The sequence below is a fragment of the Sciurus carolinensis genome, chromosome 14 (genome assembly GCF_902686445.1).
Source record: "Sciurus carolinensis chromosome 14, mSciCar1.2, whole genome shotgun sequence".
NCBI classification, from domain to species: domain Eukaryota; kingdom Metazoa; phylum Chordata; class Mammalia; order Rodentia; family Sciuridae; genus Sciurus; species Sciurus carolinensis.
The window spans coordinates 316,641-331,988 of NC_062226.1; the positions used below are offsets into that span (position 1 = coordinate 316,641).

The 15,348-nt window shown below is 43.3% G+C and overlaps 1 protein-coding gene and 1 pseudogene across 1 annotated transcript in view; one reads left to right on the forward strand and one right to left on the reverse strand.

Moving 5' to 3' along the window:
* Ehmt1 (euchromatic histone lysine methyltransferase 1) overlaps positions 1 to 15,348 on the reverse strand; it is a 149,375-nt gene that overhangs the window by 102,869 nt on the left and 31,158 nt on the right.
* Positions 5,726 to 6,985, forward strand: LOC124964741 (putative KHDC1-like protein; annotated as a pseudogene).

Below are 15,348 nucleotides of genomic sequence, written 5' to 3' on the forward strand. Positions count from 1 at the left end.
TATCCTGCCACTTGAGGGATGGGGGGGTCAGTTTTCACATATCAGCTACCTGCACGGTGGAGACAGACCCAGGTGACAAGACATTAAGGAAGGGAAACCTGGCAAACTCTCTCCAAACTTGTCCATGGCTGAGCCCTATCTACAAAAGGGACCCAATATGACTATAAAACATCTCTTCCCCACAAAGAATGCATGGCCTGCTGGCTTTTCCACATGCCACAGCATCCATGCACAGGGCAACAATCACCTTCTCTACCTAAGAGTGGACACTTTGGGTTCTACCCAAAACAAGAAAAACATCAAATTCCAGTCTGCCACTGGTCCTGTTTTAAGAAAGCACCAGCAGGACCGGGAGGAGAGGTGTGCTTCCTCTTTGGGAACTGTAATGGCACCATATAGTACTCAAGACAGAAGCATCTCCAGTCCAGCAAACTCAGAGATGCAGAGTGCTATCTGCCCATCCTTGATCTCAAGTATTTCCACAAACCAACTTCCCAATTATCAAAGGGGGCGGAGAGAAAAAGAATGAATCCTTTCAACAGCTCTCAGAAATTTTCTTTTGCTTTTGTCTTTTTGTTTTTTCCCTTGGCAGAAAAAGGAGAGTTTGTTCCTAAATTTGGAGAAAACAATTAATATCCAAAGTAGCCCCAGAAATTACATTTAGGAGATTTCAAAATACCAGAACAGATTCACTTTCCATCTGCTACTTAACCCTTAGATGGGTCTCTCTGCAAAGGGTTCTCCATCCTTGCTGCCTTTACTGAGGGCTCTTTCAGCCACTGCCTTTTTCCAAAGGCTGCAGGTCTGACATATATCCTACTCTACAGGTCCCTAAACGATGTGGTGCTGACACTCCTCCACCCATAGGAGGGATCTACATGCCCTCACCTTTGCCTGGGTATGCCTAGGCACAAAGAACATGGTGCTATGACTCTGCTTAAACCAAGATCCCCATGCCATTAGCATGCATGGGTACAGTTCTGCCACACAAGCTCACTCAACATTGCCCAATCACCACACGTGAGGAGCCTAAACCACACGGGAGGCTGCACATGGGTACTCCAGTCACCAGGACCAGCACCAGAAAAACTTCATCCCTGTGCCTTATCTGACAATCACTGTTGTTTCACCACCAAGTCTCAGGTAGTGCATCAAGCAGCACTCCTCCTGCACTCCTTCCCCAGTCAATGTCAATGTCAATGTCCCACCAGAGGTAAGAGGAAAGCCATATGTGCTCCCAGCACAGGTCTGGCCCACAGAGTTCACCTAGCAATCGAAGCTTCATGCTCATGGCTGCTAAGGCCCCAGCTAAACAATCCTCATCTGTGCCCTCAGGGAATTCAATCTATAGAGAAGGAGGAGCAACTGAGGATGTGAGGAATTAAACTGATCATCACAAATGTCCCAAGTGCTGAGAAAATATGAGCAGGGGCCTGGGAGTATGCAAGGAGGTGCAGGTTGCAGTCTTTTTCCAACTGAACCCTCTGTTTCCAGTCACCAAAACCTGCTCATGCACAAGGGCCAGCCATGAGAACACGCTCGCTCAGTGTGAGTAGTGCCGGCTGTCCAGGGGTTATCTGTTCCAAGGACATAAAGCAGGAGTTACAGAGTTAAGGTCAAGCAACTTTTATGCTACATGAAGACAGTGGTACATGTTTCTTGAGACCAAAAATGTGCTGATTTTTATATATCAGTTTCTTTTGAGTTTTACAGTACAATGACAATATGGCTTACTAACAAAATCAAGTTTCTGAACCTGACGAGCTCACAGCATGCCTTCTCAGTGGAATCAATGTTAATACACAGTGGGGCCTCCATCTGATCAGCCAGTCATGTGGACAGCTCCTGCCTCCATGGTAGTGCGGCATGTGGGCATATCGAACTATGGTTGGACTGCTGGCTGGCACTGGCAAGCACTCAGAGCACACAGCTCAGAACACATCCCGTGGAGGCAGACAACCTCCACTGCAGGGCTGGGCGCAGGCAAGCCCTGTACTCCCTTTCTCCCTAAATTTAGTATGGAGCAAGTTAAGACAAAAACTCACGAACTCCATTAGAAATCACAAGGCCAGGGCTGGGGTTGTGGCTCAGTGGTGTAGTGCTTGCCTAGCACATGTGAGGTACTGGATTCGATCCCCAGCACCACATAAAAAATAAATAAATAAAATAAAGGTATTGTGTCCATCCACAACTAAAAATATTTTTAAAAAAATAAAAGAAAAGAAATCACAAGGCCATGACCAACAAGAATACCTCACAGAAGGCTAAGGGTGGCTCAGTGGTGGAGCACCTGCCTACCAAGCACAAAGACCTGGGTTCCATCCCAGCACCACAAAAAATTCAAAAGAATGTCTCATAGAAAGAAGGCCCAGAACAGGGAAAGTGCTTGCACACCCAGGCCCACCCCTATGCCCAATGTGAGCCCAGCAATGTGTCACTGTGAGCTCTGCTGGTTCCACCCCAAAGATCTAGTTCTGGGCTAGGGATACAGCTCAGTTGGTAGAGTGCTTCGCTTATAAGCACAAGGCCCTGGGTTCAATCCCCAGCACCACACACACACACACACAAAAAAAATCTAGTTCTTACTTCCTCACTTTGGCCAGTTTTCAAAATGTGAAAGTATCACGGGAAAGCAGGACTGCTCAGTATGCTATCATTTGTTAGCCCTAAGATGAGCAACATGCCTCAAACATCTGTGCACTAAAAAAAAAAAACCTGTGATGGAAATCCAAAGCAGGTCATTCTACAAGAGCACTTGACAGGATCCTCACCAAATCAATGGCATAAGAAGACAGTGGGGGCATGGTGTGCTCTTGTTAAACCTAAGCAAATGCAAAGTGTGGACTGTGTCAGGATCCTGGTAGGAACAAACCAACAACCAACAACTGATATTTCAAAATTAGGGAAAATGTGAAAATAGTTAGATGATACTCACCAGTTATTGTTAATTTCATAGGTATGAAAACAGCACTGTGCTTGACTTTAAGTTTGTATTTTTTAAGGATAAATACCAAGTATTTAAACATGAAAATTTCATGACACCTATAATATGACTGCAGATACCTGAGCAAAATAAATAAATAAAAGATCAAGAAGGGCAGAAAGCAGACAGGGATGGTACAGCAAAATACTGTCAACTACCACCAAGTTATAAGTTATCTACTCTCATTTACCATTAAAATTGAAACTTTTCATAACAATTTAATTAAAAACTAGATCTAAAACAGAATATAGTCATGACTTCTTTGCATCAAAAAGGAGAGCTACACCCATCTTCACCCACACACCCACTGATAGATATCTGGGCAGCCTGGGACCATCCACACTGTACCATGCACTCAGCACTCAAAATCAGTTACCAAAGTGACACTGAGTGCCAGGGCTCACAAACCAGACTGGAAAGACTCAAATGTCAGCTCTGCCATTTACTAGATGTGTAATCTTGGTTACTAAATATTCTGTGCCTCAGTTTATCCTACAGTGAAATGGAAGAAACTAAATATACAAAACCCAGAATAGAGGATTAAGATGAGGCTATAGATTGCTCTGAACTATGGGTGATACACATGCTCTCAATATTACTACTATACAATGTATTAAATACATAATAAAATTAAAATATCTTTAATATCTGCCATATGCCAGACAAGAAGCCCTTCTTTTCAGGCATCTCCCAAACCAAACTGTTCAAAACCAAGTCCAGTCTCTGGCCTCTGGCCTCACTATGCCATATGGGCCTTTTAATATCTCCCCCAAATGAATGAAATAGCTAGACTCTCTGCCACAGACTTCTCTTTCCATCCACCTTTGTCATTATTTTCTTTTTTCTTTTCTTTTTTGTTCTGTTTTGAGATGGGATCTCACTACACTGACCAGGACATTCCTGAATTCCTGAGCTCAAGCAATCCTCCTACCTCAGCCTACTGAGTCCTGGGACTATAGGCACACACGATGGTACCTGGCTACTATTTTTCTTTTCAAAAAGCCCTATAATTAGCCAGGCACAGTGGCACACACCTGTAATCCCAGGAGCTCGGGAGGCTGAGGCAGGAGGATCGAGAGTTCAAAGCCAGACTCACCAACTTAGCAAGGCCCTAAGCAACTTGGCAAGACCTTGTCTCTATATAAAATACAAAATACAAAAAAGGGCTGGGGATGTGGCTCAGTGGTTAAGCACCCTGGGTTCAATCCCCAGTACAAAAAAAAAAAAAAAAAAAGCCCTATGACATACACTTATAACTGGCTACTCAGAAAGCTGAGGCAGGAGGATCACAAGTTCAAGGACAGTCTGGGAAACTTAGAAAGATCCTGTCTCAAAATGAAATGAGAAGAAATAAAAGGGAATAAAATAAAATAAAAAAATTAAAAAAAAAAAAAAAAAAAGAAGAAGAAATAAAAGGGGCTGGGAATATTGCTCTTTGGTATAGCATGCCTAGGTTCAATTCCCAGTGCTGGAAAAATAAAAAATAGAAAATAAAAAGGTCTATAACTGGTATGCTGAAAAACTGTTGGCTCCCTCTCTATACTTTAAAGGATATAGTCTAAAGCCCTAGGCAGATGGGCAGAGAGACTCAGTCCAGCTCATTCCAAGGGCTATCTCCCTTGGCCACATGCACCACAGACCCTCAGACTTCTGACTTGTCTTAAGGTCTTACATGAGCTTGCAAATACTTGTTCTGAAGAGTGTGGATGCCATGCCCCACTCCTTCCCTGTCAGCTGGCCCTGACGTCAGTTCCACCCACTGCAGCGCTAAACCAGGCTAACTCCTCCCATGGTGCTGTACATACCTCAAAGAGGCCTCAATAGTGATGTACACCTTGCTCTGGGACAAGGCCACTTGAGCAGAGCCCAAGAGCATGCCCAGTGCCCCCATCACTCTCCACCACACTCAGTCCACAATGCCCCGTCACCACATCAGAGGATCACTCTAGATGTCACTGGTCACTCATGGCTTGAGATGAAACAGACCATAGCTCCAAGTCTTCCGGCACATAAAAAAGTACTTTTTTTTTTTTTTTTTTTAATTGTAAACAAATGGGATACATGTTGTTTCTCTGTTTGTACAAAAAAGTACTTCTAAATGAATGTTTTCTCACTTTTCAATTTTAAGAACACCTTTCCAAGGTAGAAAGAAAGGGTTACCTGGAAAAAAAAACACCTAATGACAAAAGACTACTAGAAATACAGAAAGGTATGTACAAATATCCTTTACAAATGTTAGAAGTACATTCCTTCCCAGACAATATCCTGGCACCTTGAGTAATATTGGCCAGTGTTTTTCTGTGATTCTCATTTTATACCATTTCCAAATACTTTCAGACACCAAACTTCTCATTATTTCTGGCTACTATGTACTTCAACAGAATTAGTAATTTCCTGTGAGTTTTTTAGTAAACTAGAATCCATTCATATTTCAAGAAAAGAATTTCAAAAGCTCCTGAATTCATGGAGGAAGGGAATAAAACAACCAGAGCCAGGAAGCACAGTGCTGTGATCCAAAAGGAGTGGACTGGGTGGCTGAGGGCAAGAGCAAGCCTATCCCCATCAGCAAGACACTATGCTACTTCACATCCACCAGGCAGGCACAATCACAAAGACAGCCAATAATGAGTTTTGGCAAGGTTGTACTGTTGGTGAAATGTAAAATGGTGTCACTGCAGTAGAAAACATAAGGCAGTTCAAAACAGAATCACTGGCCCACCTGCAGGTCTGTCATACAGCCCCATGCCAAAGCCCTGTACTGTGGCCCTGTACCACTGCCTGGCCTCTGGTGCCAGTAGGCTGCTGGGGCTATAGCAGGAATGTGCAGCAGGAAAAAAGAATTGCCATGTGATCAAGCAACTGAAAGCAGGTCTGGGAAGAATTCTTGCACAATCATGGTCAAAGCAGCAGTATTCAAAACAGCCAAGAGGCACAAGCAACCTAAGTATCCATCTACAGATGAATGGATAAACAAAATGTGGTAAATACACTCACACTGTAATATGCCACACATGAACAACCCTCAAGGACAAAGTGTGGTTTTCCATACAATGGAATATTATTCTGCAATAAGAAGGAATGTTGTACTGATACATACTACATACAACATGCATGGATCTTGAAAACTATGCAAGAATAGGCCAGATGCAAAATACAAATATTGCATAATTTTACTTCTCTGAAATATCTACTTTAGGCAAATTCATAGAGACAGAAAGAAAATTAGAGGTTATCAGGAACTGGAAGTGGGGAGAAAAGAGAAGTTATTGCTTGCTGGGCAGAGTTTCTGCCTGGGTGATGAAATGACAACTGTGATGAATGTGCCACATCTAAGCCCACTCACATCACTCGATAGCACACTTAACGATTATTCAAAGGGTCAGATTGAAATCAAGAACACTTTATTACAAAGAAGACCACAGGGGAGAAGACTGAGGCGTACAAATGTGACCTTAAGAATACGTTCATAAGAGCCAGTTGCTTGGACTTGCCCTGCTTTGAATCAAGTAAGAGCAGTGCACCATTTGGAAATGAGCACTCTTGGCAAGAAAGTGTGGTGGACCTTGCCTGCAAACTTTCATTCTCCGCTGGTATTTTTACATGGAAGAAGACCAGGAGAAGCACATATTCGGTCATGGAGACACCTACCTTCACTGCATCAAGGTGCACAGCCACATCCTCATTCAGCTGGAGCCGTGGTTCACAGCCACAGGCCAGACTCAAGTTACTGTCGTTGGACCACAGAGAGCAAGGCAGTGGTTGCTGGCCATGATTCAGAGTGTGGGGAGCCAGAATTCTTACTATAAGTCCCAAGGCCTGGAGATGTTGAAGCATGTCCGGAGCCAGTCCCTGACCAGTGGAGACCTGGCAGGCAACACCATGGTGGAACCAGATACCTGGAGTCTATCACTGGCCACCAGAATGAGTAGGACCATCTCTCTTGAGGTTCCTCAGGGTTCCCCTTACCAATTGCATGGTTGTTTTCAGTTGCATTGGAGTTAGCGCTACCCATAATAAGGGAATGCCCTCCTGGGAAGCTAGATGTGAGAAGTCTAGTTTAGCCCTTGTTGAGAAAAACGTGAAAGACCTGACAGAAGTTTGAATTTGCGTCCCATCTAATCTCTCAAGTCTCCTAGGTATGTGTCTGAAGGAAGTTTCCTAAATGTTGAAAAATTTTCCACTGGCAAAGGTATCTAAAAAAGCATGCTATCTAAAAAAAAAAAAAAAAAAAAAAAAGAATACATACATAAACTTCGTTAATATGAGACTATGAAGTCAATGTAATCATAAGGAATTCCTTTAAAAGGAAAGATGACAAGTATATACAACAATAAAATCAGAAAATATTTTTTTGGTGCCAGGAATTGAACCCAGGACCTTGTGCATGCTAGGCAAGCCCTCTACCAACTAAGCCATATCCCCAGCCCCACACAAATGTTTTTAAAGTTACATATCAACTTCCCAGGGCTGGCTGCTATATTACTAACAGCTCAGGAAAAAAAACCTCTTATCATACTTGCAACTTCCCTATTTTGTTGTTGTAGATGGACACAATACCTTTATTTTATTTATTTATTTTTATGTGGTGCTGAGGATCAAATCCAGTGACTCACACATGCTAGGCAAGCGCTCTACCACTGAGCTACAGCCCCAGCAACTTCCTTATTAAGTCTGAAATTATTTCTTTTAATTAGCAGGAAAAAATAAAATATGTACAAAACAGTATCGTATTTATTGGGGGATTCCTAAGTATCTCCATTACGCAAACTAGACGATATGCCAGGATATGGAACAAACTCACCAACGCAGAAGCTGCAGTTGTGGGCTAAAAGAACAGGGCACAGGGACTTCCTGCCTGAATGAGTTTTGATTAAAAGAAAAACTCATATTATGCACATGGGAAAAGTTTTAAAAAAAAACACACAACACTGCCAAACCATCCAAACGTTTTTCTGGATAAATGTCTTCATAAAGGTCTCATTCACATACACTGTCCTGTGGAAGGTGGTGGAGCCGCAGGGTGGGGGCGCTACCCTAGCACACTGCGAGCAGCACTCCTGTGGCACAAGGCCCTTAAGGGAGCTCCTTCACTTAACACTCCCTTATCAAACAGAGCCATCCTTGTCCTTACACAAGCGCCAGGGTGAGGGGTGAAACCAAGAGCTTCTCCCCTGCTGGGCAAGCGCTCTAACACTGAGCTACACCCCAGCCCAAGATTTTTTTTTTAATGTTAAAATGTTTTAGAAGAATGATTACAGATCCTTTGTAAACCTATTATCTAAGACCAATTGCAGTTAGAAAGGAGACTTCTGGGGGCTGGGGAGATAGCTCAGTCGGTAGAGTGCTTGCCTAACAAGCACAAGGCCCTGGGCTCGATCCCCAGCACCCAAAAAATAAATAAATAAAAAGAAAGGAGACTTCTGCCTAAGCCTGGCCTCCCATGCCCCAAGAAACAAAAGCTGCAAGGACCTCTTATGTGTCCCCTGTACCTGACAACATGTATTCCAGACAGAGACAGATGGACTTGAGGGGATGTCCACTGGCCAAGGAGCTGAGGACAGAGCTGAGTCAGGGACAGACATGGTCCAAGCATGGCTACCCACCAGTGTTCAGTCCTGAATGTCACCTGTTTTGAGACCAAGTAAGTAGCCACTAAGCTAACAAAGTCACAGGTGAAGTGAGAAAAACTGGCCCATGAACCTCCCTGTACACATAAGGAGACAGCAACACCTGGAAGGATGCAACTCTGGTTTCCACTGAGGAATTGGCACGCAGCCCCAATACAGTCCCCTACAGAAGAAAAGGTTGGCTGATGCCCCAGGGCTGCCTCCCGTCCACAGATGTCACTTCATAGGGAGGACACTCTATGTCCCAGTTCAAAGTCCACAGTAACAGTTCCACTGATCTGATTTTGATAAACTCTGAAATGAGAACACTGTCACAGGTAAGTTAATGCATGTAAGAGCAAACCTATGTAAGAAAAGTATACTTTGGACTTTCATACTTAATAACATAGCTGTACCTAGTTGCAGAGTAAACAAGAAAAATGCAGTGAGAAAACAGGTAGTCTGGAGCATACATGGGCTCTCATTTGCAACTCTCATTTTTGTTGGCACCATGACTTTAAACTGCCTCACTCACTGGTGTGAGGTGACTTGCCCACTTAAGACACCCCTCCTCCAGCAATGAACCTGTCCACAAGTGGAGTGGGGTCACCCACTGTTATAGCTGCCCCCCAAAAAATATCAAGCTCCTGGTCCGTAAGACTGAATGCAAATCTCAGGATTCCAGGTAATCTCTGCATCCTAAGGTGCTGGTCACACACAAGGCAAAAGCAAAAAATGTGCATGCTGCTGGCTGGAAAGGCAAAATTCCACATCCCCACAGGATGGCTCTTAGCCATGGACCACGCAGTTCTCGCCCTGCCTGCAGTTCTGAAGAGTCACTGTAGAACATGCTGGGAGCACATCGCCCTAAGATAGGGAGATGCTGCCTCTCACCCCACTTTATCCCAGAGAGTCCGGTTTTCCTGGGATGTAAGTGCAGGTGGGCTGCTCTGTGGGTCCCTCAGCTATACTGCAATGTAGGACACTCGCAGAGGAGACTCCATCTATCCTGAGTAGCTCTTCTGAGCTTTGGGGGACTGGCTCACTATATATCCTGGGGTTCTAATGTCCTCTGATGCTTATCTGTAAATACACAAGAAACACTGTTTTATAAAGAAAACAGAGTTATTTAGCTCAGTCGTGGAGGGACAAAATCTGAAATCAGGAAGTCCCACTGGTGGCCTCTGGTGAAGGTGGCACATCACTAAAGGAGCACACATGGAAGCAAAAAAGTGAATCTCAAACCGAAGCAAGGCAAGGAAGAGGGTAGGGTCCCGTGGCTCCTTTTGAGGGCACACCCCAATGATCTAAGGACCTCCCATAGGCCCCACCTTCCAAGAGTCTCACTCTAGGGACCAAGTCTTTATATATGAACCTTTCTTCGGGGAGCACCCAACATCCAAACCATGGCAATCTGCTTCACATAAATTGTGAAGCCCCAGATGCAGCAGGCAGAGGTGTGTGTAAGTGGGGACCAGTACACAGCACACCTACTTCACCGTGGCCACTCAGCTGCAGTGTCTAAAGATCACCTGCCACAGCTGCTGAGAAAACACAATGAAGTATAATCTCATGAAGTGAAACAGTACAAATTAAGAACACTGTTAATTCATGTACAATGTAAACACAATTTCTACCTTTTATAATGAACTAATACTTCTGGTAGATCTATATGTAATTTATTTCCATGCAAATGGAGACCAGCTTGATATTTAAATAGCATAAGCAACAAAAAAGTTCTCCAGTCTGACTTTAAACATCTGGTAGGACAGATGATAATGATGCAGGTCAGCCATGATTCTGCTATTGTCCATGAACAACCTAAAGTTCTCATTAAACATACTTAAGACAGACAAAAATAGTTACAAGTAATAATCCCAATGACTCAGGAGACTGAGGCAGGAAGATGGCAAGTTTGGGGTCAGCCTGGGCAATTTAGCAAGACCCTATCTCAAAAAAGAAAAAGAAAAAAAAAAAAAAATAGAGGTGGGTGGGTTGGAGGTGTAGCTCAGGGGCAGAGCCTTCTCCTAGCAGGAACAAGGCCTTGGTTTCAATCCCCAGTACGACCAAGAAAGAAAGAGAGAGACAGAGAGAAAGGAGGGAGTGAGGGAGAGAAAATAAATACTGTATAAGAAAAAGGAACGTTTCAAATCAGTACGAAAAGAAGATAATTAATAGTCATTGAGACAAGTAACAGGGTAACCACTGGGGGAAATGTTTTGGGAAATGTATACTATTGAATGGAATGGCTAAATATAAAACAATAAAAACACAAAAGCAGCAAGGAAAACACTTCACAAGTCTGAAATAAGGAACTCCTAAGAACAGAAATCCCAAAGGAAAAGCGATTTAACTTCCAAAATATTGCACATTTATATGATGAAACAAACTTTAGGAAAAAATGCATGATGTATGCAGCTAAGTATGATGATGACTTTACTATTACTCTTAACTCTACAAAAAAATAACTACAACCAATTAAAAAAACAACAACAACAAAAAAAAAGAATGGGCAAAACAATTAAACAGGCATTCCCAAACGGTCAACAGACATACCTGACACTGCTCAATTCTGCTGGCATTGATAGATCACAAATCCTTCAATGAGGATGGCATTACACAGAAAACAAAGCAAGACAAAGATAACTGCTATAAAAACTACAGATCAGTTCTCTCATAAACAGACTTGGCAATCCCAAACAAAATATTCTCAAATGATTACAGCAACATGCTGAAGAGATGATACATAGATCCAGGACTAACTGGGGTTTATCCCAGATGCAAGGTGGGTTTAACACCTGAAAAGCAACTAACATAATAAATCATATCGGTAGAATATAGCACAAAAACTATATGATCATAACAAATGTAGAAAAAGTATTTGACAAACTTCTTTCATGATAAAAACTCTCAACCTGATAAAATTATCCATGAAAAACTTATAGCTAACATACTTAGTGGCTTTATGTTTTTGAAAGACATAATACTTCCTCAAAGGTCAGGAACAAGACAAGGAAGGCCACCCATTCTTGCCATGTCTGTTAGCACTGCAACACTGTAATAGAGGCCCTAGCCAGCACAATCAGGAGAAAAAAAAAATGACAAACAAGAAAAAATAACAATCACCCATAACCCTGTCACCAACAACAGACATCTTAGTATTTCCCTCACAGATCTTTACATTAATGGACTGTGTGACCCACTGGCTTATCATCTATGTTCCACTCAACATTATTAAAGATGTGCATAATGTCACTTCATAACCATCATAGCAGAGCTATTCCACCCACTCTTGCTGGTTCATCTGAACATCAGATTAACTGTGTCACCAGACAAGGATTTCCAGGTCAGCTTCACTGCTCTGCACCCTCCCACAGCGCTCATCCTCTGGTCACCATGTCTGCCTCCTTCTTTTGCTACCAAGTTGCACTGCCCCTTTCTTATTTTAAGTCATAACCTCCCTAAAGTTAAGGGTAAAAGGAATCTTCTACCAACTCCTTCTTCTAACGCGCTTCTTTCTCTTCAGCCTAGTATATACTGTGCAGTTAAAATTAGCCTTCTAAAATTATGACCTTCCCATAATCTTTAAAAACTCAGTAGCTCACCACTGCCAACAAGCTCAAGCTCATACTTCATGACATGGAAACAAACTAGGCCAGGGGTATAGACAACTTACTTCCACAAGCAAAGAACAGTTTTTACTTTAAGTTATAAAAAAGAATATGCAAAAGAGATTGTATGTGGTCTGCACACTTGGATCCTTTACAGAAAAAGTTTGTGGATCCCTAACCTAGTCCAATAATTTTCAGGTCCAAAAACAGTCTATCAAATCTTTATGGTCCAACTATGGAGTATAGTCCTTATGGTACTATACACGCTACTTAAAATTCCCAGACTGAGGGCTGGGGATATAGCTCAGTTGGTAGAGTGTCTGCCTCGCAAGCCAAGGCCCTGGGTTCGATCCCCTGCACCACACACACACACACACACACAAAAAAATTCCCAGACTGAGCCTGGCAGTCTGGAGCCCTGGATGCAATTTCTGCTTCTCTGTGGCTCCAACACACCCCTGAGCCTTGTAAGGTCACCTGGCTCTTCCAGCACATCATGAGCTGTACACATCTAGGCAGGAGGAAACCCTAAGAAACATGTACTTTGGTTGACTCATCTTCACAGTTCCAGCACCTAGCACAATATCTGGTGCACAACAGTATTCTGTAACTGCTGAAAGAATACATTTTAAAATGGTGATTAAATATAAACCACAGGCCTCTACATCAAGGGATGAGTCATGCCATCATAGGAAGACTGCATAATGACGCATGTGTGATGGTGTTACAGTTTAGAGATGAGGTGTCCACCAAAAGCTCATGTGTGAGACAATGCAAGAGTGTTTTGGAGGTTAGGAGATTGGGTTACAAGAGCCTTAACACAATGAGTGAATTAATTCCCTCATAGAGGATTAACTGGGTGGTAAATGTAGCAGGTAGGGTGTGGCTGGAGGAGATGGTTCCCTGGGGGTATGTCTGTGGGGTACATATTTTGTCCTTGTTGAACACAACTCTCTCTCTCTGCTTCCTAGTACCATGTCCCCAGCTGCTTTCCTCTGCCATACACTTCCACCAGGATGTTCTACCTCGTGTCAGGCCCCAAGGAACAGAGTTGACCATCTAAGGACTGACCACGAAACCATAAGCTCCAAAATAAAATTTTCCTCCTCTGATTATTCTTGTCATGTCTTCTGGTCACAGCAACCAAAAAGCTGATGAAAACAGATGGTTAATTTTAGTGTCATCCTGACTGGATTAAGGAATAACCTAGTCATAAGACATGGTGGTGCACACCTGTGATCCCAGATACTCCAAAAGGAAGGCAAAAAAAAAAAAAAAAAAAAAAAGAAGAAGGAGAAGGAGGAAGAGGAGGAGAAGGAGGGGAAGGAGGAGGGGAAGAAGAGGGAGGAGAAGGAGGAGAAGGAGGAGAAGCAGGAGAAGGAGGAGGAGAAGGAGGAGGAGGAGGAGAAGAAAAAGGGGAGAAGGGAGGAGGGAGGGGGAGAAGGGAGAAGGAGGAGGAGGAGGAGGAGGAGGAGGAAGAGGAGGAAGAGGAAGAGGAAGAAGAGGAGGAAGAGGAAGAGGAGGAAGAAAGAAGAAAGAAGAAGAAGAAGGAAGAAGAAGAAGAAGAAGAAGGAAGAAAGAAGAAGAAGGGAGAAGAAGGAAAAGGAGGAGGAGGAGGAGGAGGAGGAGGATCATTGTGCTCCCTCTCCTGGAGTTGGACACATTCCTTCCTCGCCAAGGGCACCAGAGTTGCAGGATCTTGCCCTTCTGATTCCAGGACTTGCACCATAGCAAGTCTCTCAGACCTCTGACATCAGACTGAGAATTACACCATCAGCTCCCCTGGTTTGGGACAGCAGGACTTAGACTGAGCCATCCCACCAGTCTCCACCCACAGGCACCCTGCCATGGAAGTTGACTCAGCCTCCATAATCCCATGAACCACTTCTCTCCTGTGTCGACACACAACTCACTGGCTCTTTTCTAGAGACACTGACCAATATGCACAGTAGAGCCACAGACAAGCTCAGCTAGCTTTTGAAACTGGGCAGAACAGCAAAGGCGATGAAAAGGCCTTAAAGCTGAGAATCAGGAACACTTGGGAGTATCTGCCTACTGGGAGATTCTGAGTTAGACTGCACAGTGCAGGAAAGCCAGGAAAGAGAGAATACTGAGATCTTCTACTGTAGAATTTAACTGATATCATTTTAATGTTCTTTGATGGATTCCAGCAAAGATTGTGATACAGCTTAATTTCTTTTGGCTGTATAATTTGTAGGAATGAAACCCAGGGGCACTTGATCACTGAGATATATCCCCCAGTCCTTTTATTTTTATTTTGAGACAGTGTCTAAGTTGCTGAGACTATTCTGAACTCACCAGCCCTCAGCTCCTCACCGAGCAGCAACCTGGTTTATTCTATGAAGAGACCTGCAGCATGAGCACCAGCCCATAGAAAAGACACACACCAAGGCCCAGCACAGAAGAAAGAGAAATGGACAGAAATGTTATGCCAAAAAGAGAACCCTATTCTTTTTTTCAGGTCAGAAGTATAACTTCACCTCAATCCTACCTGAAACACTACCAACATAAAAAGAACAAGTAGAGGGGTGGTAGATCGTAAGCCCTGGAAAAAGTTGGCCACACTAGCAAACAAATTACAAGTGCTCAACAAACATCTGGGGAGGGTGGGGGGAATTCCCACACATTCTAGGATGTCACTGTTCATTTAGATGAGGCCGTGTGACCTAGAAGGAAGACAGGGCTCTTTGCTGACCACTGTAACTTACACTGGCAGGGGAAAATAATAAAAAATTTTCAAAGGTGGTGCTCATAAAACTGCAGTCAGCCCCTTCTTTCCTAGGAAATCTCCCAAACTGCAACAGCCTTCAGCTTGCTGGAACAAGGGCGCCACCTCGTGGCTAAAGGAGTAAGTGCAGGCTGCACACAGAAAACCACAGAGATGAAAATGAAAGCTAAAGAACTTGTAATCAGAAAGGTTCTTATTCCTGCTGGTACTGGAGGGTTTTCAAAACTACTTTCCACAATGCTGCTCTGTATAAGGATTGAGAAGGCATGGGAAACATGCACCTCTGGCTGAATTTCATTCAAAATCTCGGCTGATTAAAAAAAAAGCATGGTAAAAGTTGGTAAAACCAAAAGAGATGGTATTTGAAAGCTTGTAACAAAAAAGTCAAATTTATTCCTG